A 7203-nucleotide genomic window follows, 5' to 3' on the forward strand; every position below is an offset into this window, starting at 1 on the left:
TATACATCACAGTGCACCCCCCCTTACATCAGTTGTCAAGAGCCCCCACCACCACCATAAGAGGTCAAGAGTCCCCCGCCCTCCTATACATCACAGTTCACCCCCCCCCTTACATCTGTTGTCAAGAGACCACCACCACCACCATAAGAAGTCAAGAGTCCACCACCCTCATTTATATCACAGTGCACCCCCCCCCCTTACATCAGTTGTCAAGAGCCCACCACCACAAGAGGCCAAGAGTCCCCTGCCCTCCTATACATCACAGTGCACCCCCCCCCCTTTACATCTGTTGTCAAGAGCCCACCACCACCACCACAAGAGGTCAAGAGTCCCCCGCCCTCCTTTACATCACAGTGCACCCCCCCTTACCTTGTGCTGCACCCGATATGAAGGTGGAGGAGAAGCTAAGAAGCAGAACTGTGCAGTGCATGTGGAACCACTGTTTGGGAAGACATAAGAAGGCGGGAAGTGATCTGCATGGTGGACTTCTGCCGGTGAGTGATGTTGTGCAGTAAAGTTGTGTTCTTGCTGCTGACACGCATGCACCACGGAGTGTCATCGGGGGACTATGCTCACTGGCCACTTTCTTAGGTGCACCTGGTCAATTGCCTGCTAACTTCCTGTAGCATCATTTCCTGTCCTGAGCTCATAAACCAGTACAACGAGGTGATTAGCATGAGAATAGGGGAGGCCTAGCTTCCAAAAACAACACAGTAACTAAAATGTTATTCCATATACACTCACCGGCCTCTTTATTAGGTACACCTGTTCAATTGCCTGCTAACTTCCTGTAGCATCATTTCCTGTCCTGAGCTCATGAACCTGTCCAACAAGGTCATTAGCATAATAGGGGAGGCCTAGCTTCCAAAAACAACCCAGTAACTAAAATGTTATTCCATATACACTCACTGGCCTCTTTTTTAGGTACGCCTGTTTAATTGCCTGCTAACTTCCTGTAGCATCATTTCCTGTCATGAGCTCATGAACCAGTCCAATGAGTTCATTAGCAGGAGAATAGGTGAGGCCTAGTCTCCATAAACAGCACAGTAACTAAAATGTTATTCCAAATACACTCTCCAGCCTCTTTATTAGGTACACCTGTTCAATTGCTTGGTAACACTAATTGCTAATCAGCCAATCACATGGCAGTAACTCAATGCATTCAGGCTACCAGACATGGTGAAGACGATTTTCTGAAGTTCAAACCAAGCATCCGAATGGGGAAGAAAGGGGATTTAAGTGACTTTGAACGTGGCATGGTTGTTGGTGCCAGACGGACTGGTCTGAATATTTACAAAACAGCTGATTTACTGGGATTTTCACGCACAACCATCTCTAGGGTTTGCAGAGAATGGTTCGAAAAAGAGAAAATATCCAGTGAGTGGCAGTTGTGTGGAGGAAAATGCCTTGTTGAGGTCAGAGGTTATAGGAGAAGGGGCAGACTGGTTGGAGATAATAGATAGGCAACAGTAACTCAAATAACCACTTTTTTCAACCAAGGTATGCAGAATACCATCTCTGAATGCTCAACAGGTCGATGAAGCAGATGGACTACAGCAGCAGAAGACCACACCGGGTGCCACTCCTGTCAACTAAGAACAGGAAATGGAGGCTAAAATTCACACAGGTTCACCAAAATTGGACAATAGAAGATTGGAAAAACAGTGCCTGCTCTGATGAGTCTGGATTTCAGCTGCGACATTCAGATGGTAGGCTCAGAATTTGGCATAAGCAACATGAAAGCATGGATCCACCCTGCCTTGTATCCACGGTTCAGGCTGGTGGTGGTGGTGTCATGGTGTGGTTGATCCATTCTGCCTTGTAACAACGGTTCTGGCTGGTGGTAGTTCCATGGTGTGGTGGATCCATTCTGCCTTGTATCCACTGTTCAGGCTGGTGGTGGTGGTGTCATGGGGGATCCATCCTGCCTTGTATCCACTGTTCAGTCTGGTGGTGGTGGTGCCATGGGGGATCCATCCTGCCTTGTATGCACGTTTCAGGCTGGTGGTGGTGTCAGGGTGGGGGGGATCTATCCTGCCTTATATCCACTGTTCAGGCTGGGGGTGGTGGTGTCATAATGTGGGGTATCCATCCTGCCTTGTATCAACAGATCAGGCTGGTGGTGGTGTTGTCATGGTGTGGTGGATCCATCCTGCCTTGTATCCATGGTTCAGGCTGATGGTGGTGGTGTCTTGGTGTGGTGGATCCACCCTGCCTTGTATCAACGGTTCAGGCTGGTGGTGGTGGTGTCATGGTGTGGTGGATCCATCCTGCCTTGTATCCACGGTTCAGGCTGGTGGTGGTGGTGGTGGTGTCATGGTGTGGTGGATCCATTCTGCCTTGTATCAATGGTTCAGGCTGGTGGTGGGGGTGTCATGGTGTGGTGGATCCATCCTGCCTTGTATCAATGGTTCAGGCTGGTGGTGGGGGTGTCATGGTGTGGTGGATCCATCCTGCCTTGTATCAATGGTTCAGGCTGGTGGTGGGGGTGTCATGGTGTGGGGGAGATTTTCTTGGCACTAGTAAGGAATACCTAATAAAGTGGCCGGTGAGTGTAGATGCAAGAACCCGGAAGAGCCAGCTGGTGCCTTGCTGCATGCCCAGTACCGATGCCTCCTGAGATCTATGATTAGGGCATCCCACATGTCACTGTCACCTATGTGAGAACCCTGGAAGCACCGAGTGATGACCAATTAAAACAATTTCTGTCAAATTGCCAGAATAGGAGGGGGAGGAGTGCAAGGGTGTTCAGTGAAGGGGGAGGGTGTAGGTCCTCTTTAAAGGCTTCTGTGGGTGATGGACTTTAGCATTGCTGTCTAGCTGAGAAGGAGGAGGTGAAGCCGCACACGGGATGTACAATGCAGCTTGAATTATGTTAGAAACACTTTAATATGACAGGTCTTATTTTAGTTATATTTTATATGCACTTAATCTATTTGAATGCATCAGTCTATAAACGGTTGTTTTTTTTCTGTATGCAGCAAAGCCACAAATTGCAGAGATATAGGAGGACGTTCATAAGTCACACATAAAGTGATCTGCAGCTGAACCCAGCCGGAGGTACTCCGCTATGGATCACCGTGATTCATGATCCTCCATCAGCACCGGAAAATTCCTGGAACAAATTCACATTTTTTATAACTTTTGTATATAAAACCCGAACTTTTTTTGATTGTTTAAAGTGGGATTTTAACCACTTCAAGTCCGGACACTTTCACCCCCTTCCAGTCCGGACACTTTCACCCCCTTCCAGTCCGGACACTTTCACCCCCTTCCAGGCTGGATACTTTCCCCCCTTCCAGTCCGGACACTTTCACCCCCTTCCAGTCCGGACACTTTCACCCCCTTCCAGTCCGGACACTTTCACCCCCTTCCAGGCTGGATACTTTCCCCCCTTCCAGTCCGGACACTTTCACCCCCTTCCAGTCCGGACACTTTTACCCCCTTCCAGTCCGGACACTTTCCTCCCCTTCCAGTCTGAAAACTTTCCCCCCCTTCCAGTCCGGACACTTTCACCCCCTTCCAGTCCGGACACTTTCACCCCCTTCCAGGCTGGATACTTTCCCCCCTTCCAGTCCGGACACTTTCACCCCCTTCCAGTCCGGACACTTTTACCCCCTTCCAGTCCGGACACTTTCCTCCCCTTCCAGTCTGAAAACTTTCCCCCCCTTCCAGTCCGGACACTTTACCCCCCTTCCAGTCCGGACACTTTCCCCCCCTTCCAGTCCGGACACTTTTACCCCCTTCCAGTCCGGACACCTTCACCCACTTCCAGTCCGGACACTTTCTCCCTCTTCCTGTGCGGACACTTTCCCCCCCCTTCCAGTCCGGACACTTTCCCCCCCCTTCCAGTCCGAAAACTTTCCCCCCCTTCCAGTCCAGACACTTTCCCCCCCTTCCAGTCCGGACACTTTCCCCCCCTTCCAGTCCGGACACTTTCCCCCCCCTTCCTGCCCAGGCCAATTAGCAAATAAATAATCTTTCTTCATAAATCTTGGCCAAAATTTATTCAGTTATCTTTTTAGTAAAAAAATAAATAACCCAAATTAGTTTATAACCAAAAATAATAATTTTTTTTACATTTTAATTTTTTTTTTATATTATTATTTATGTTTTTGTTTTGTTTTTGTTTTTTTACATACTGTCACCCTAGCAGTAGTATCACCATGGTGACACTGTACAACTTGTGGGGGGTGATGAAGATTTTTCTTTTTTTTTTTTACACTGATTGCTTTTACACCCATAAAGGCTGTATAAGCAATCATTTCTCCTTCTCTCTGGCTGCATTCCTGCAGCCATTGAGAAATACTGTGTGAGCAGTAACTGTTGTGAATGGCCCTGTACCATGTGATCTCTGTGATCATTCACAGATTTCAAGTAAGCAATGATATCAAAAGTGACATCTTGCTTACTACTCTTCATGTGATCACTGATTGGCCAATCAGTGATCACATGATCGGGACCTCACGCAGAGGTCCCTTACAACGATCGGTGTTCCACTATGTCTGGAGGACACAGCGGGCACCGGATCGCGGTGCTGCATGCTCCCAGGGAGCGCGCACAAGCAGGGGGCGGGGAGGCCGTTTATATACATGGGCCGGACGGGAAGCGGTTAACGGTGCCACAACACAAGAAAGACTCGTTCACTTGTATAAAATGGACTTATGGTTATGGTTGGACTTTTGTCTTTTTTCAGCCAGGCTATGTAAATATCTCTACATGTTTCCATGTTTCGTCACTATCTTGTCTTGAGTGCTACACAAAGTATAAATCACTCGAAGAGAAAAGACAATAATAAGTCCTCAAATACAATCAATCTTTAGCGCACAATTTTACATACTGATATGAAATATAGAATAATGGAGAACACAACAATACATCATGGACTTAGTGGAAGGTTCAAAAACAAAAAGGTAATCACACAAATTACGAATAGAATAATTACACATTTAGAAATTCACAATGGATAGCAATTGCTTCAACTCCCTCAAAAAGGGAGGTTCTAGTTATCCCGTAGGAGAGACAAATGGGTCCCAAGAAACTTCCAAAAAGCCCAAACTAAATAGAAATAGAAATGAATATAGATGTAGATTGTTGTAGAGTAGATACAGTAGATCAACAACTCATATTACTTCAAAGTCATGCACACCAACCCAATAGGTAGATAGGTAGGTAAGTTCCCCCAGGGTTACAATCACTACGTAAGTGATATCACACCAACATCTACAAAGTACAAAGATTTTTTTCATAGAAAAGAAACCAATGTGGAATCCATAAACCAGTATTGAAGGAATATTCGACTAAGTTATTGGGGCTGATCTGCACCTACCCAATTTCAGGAAGTCATCAAGGGTATCCATTGGCAAGGCATGTGAGTCTGCACAATGGCTGCCCTAGGTTGCCCTGTTATGTCTCTCCTGCCCCACTGGCGTCTAAATATTACTGGCAGAACATGGATGCGTAATGACATCACCATGCATGTGCGGCACCACCGATGTGGGATGACGTCACGCGCATGTACGGCAGAACACCATTTTACCAATGGACAGCCTCGGTAGTATTTCAACCTAACAGACCTGTCAGCACCGGTGGTAGTGAGCTGTTATGGATCCTCAACTAAGCCCCAGCCTGCTTGTTCACCAGAGCCCCTAATGGTGGGGATGGACTTGCAGCAAGCTGGGACCAGGTCGCGGCCCCCAGGTACACCCAGCTGAGGTGGAGGAGACCACTCGCGGGAGCAGGGTATCACGGGAGAAGACAAACGGAATCCGAATGGCAAGCCGAGGTCAGGACAGGCGGAAAACAAGCAAGGTTAGAGAACGAAGCCAGAGTCGGTACACGGGTGGTCAATATAGGATTCAAGACAACAGAAACACAAGGGAGCTCCAGCAACTAGGAAATTGCTCAGGCAAAGTGGTGTAGTCTGAGCACGTCTTATATAGGCAGGCAGACAAGGAGGCGGGACAGGAAGTGATGGAAGGGATGGAAATAAAACCCAGAGGACAGCAGACGATACCCATAGATGAGCACAGACAAACATGAGAAGGGATCAGGAACAGGACTGCAGCAAGAAGGTAAGAACACAAACGAAACTGCAGGCTAACTTGTGACAAGACCTCTGATGGTGAAAGATGGAATAACACCATACACATGCAGTGAAATCCAGGAACAAAACAGTAAAGGTTGGAATGTTTGCCGTCAGTAGCAGATCCTTTAATGCAGGCCATAGATGGGTCGAAAATCGGCCGATTTTTTGGCTGAAAATAAAATCGGCCGATTTTCGGATCGTTAGTGGGCTATTTGTTCGGCCGTTTTTCGGTATTTTGGCCGGGTTTTTTTATCGGTAAAGTTGGAAAAAAAATCGGCCGATTTTGCCGATCGACCAATTTTTGCGGCAATAATGGGCAAATCGGCCGATTTTTTACCGATAAAAAATCTGCGCATGAGCAGTGACCTGCAAGAGGAAGACAAAAAGAAGAAAAAGAAAAGGAAGAAGAAGAGGATGAAGATGATGATGAAGAAGAAGAAGAGGAGGATGATGATGAAGAAGAAGAGGAGGAGGAGGAAGAAGAAGAAGAAGAGGATGATGAAGAAGAAGAGGATGATGAAGAAGAAGAGGATGATGATGATGAAGAAGAAGAGGATGATGATGATGAAAAAGAAGAAGAGGATGATGATGAAGAAGAAGAAGAAGAAGAGGATGATGATGAAGAAGAAGAAGAGGATGATGATGATGAAGAAGAAGAGGATGATGATGATGAAGTAGAAGAAGAAGAGGATGATGATGACGAAGAAAAGGAAGAAGACGAAGAAGAGGAGGATGATGATGATGATGAAGAAGATGATGATGATGATGATGAAGAAGAAGAGGATGATGATGATGAAGAAGAAGAAGAAGAAGAGGATGATGATGATGATGATGATGAAGAAGAAGATGATGAAGAAGGAGAAGAAGAGGATGATGATGAAGAAGGAGAAGAAGAAGAAGGATGAAAAATAAGAGGAATTCCAGTCTGGCAAAAAGTGTCCCTGCAGAGAGCTCTGCTATTTCTTTGACAGTTCCTTGACATTTACAGAGGTTGCAACATTGTATCTATTTGTTTCCGAATAAAAACATCTGTATCCTAAATGGATACAAATAGATACATTGTTGCAACCTCTGTAAATGTCAAGGAACTGTCAAAGAAATAGCAGAGCTCTCTG

The sequence above is a fragment of the Staurois parvus genome, unplaced genomic scaffold (genome assembly GCF_062004578.1).
Source record: "Staurois parvus isolate SC_StPar_1 unplaced genomic scaffold, SC_StPar_1.0 ptg000484l, whole genome shotgun sequence".
Taxonomy (NCBI): domain Eukaryota; kingdom Metazoa; phylum Chordata; class Amphibia; order Anura; family Ranidae; genus Staurois; species Staurois parvus.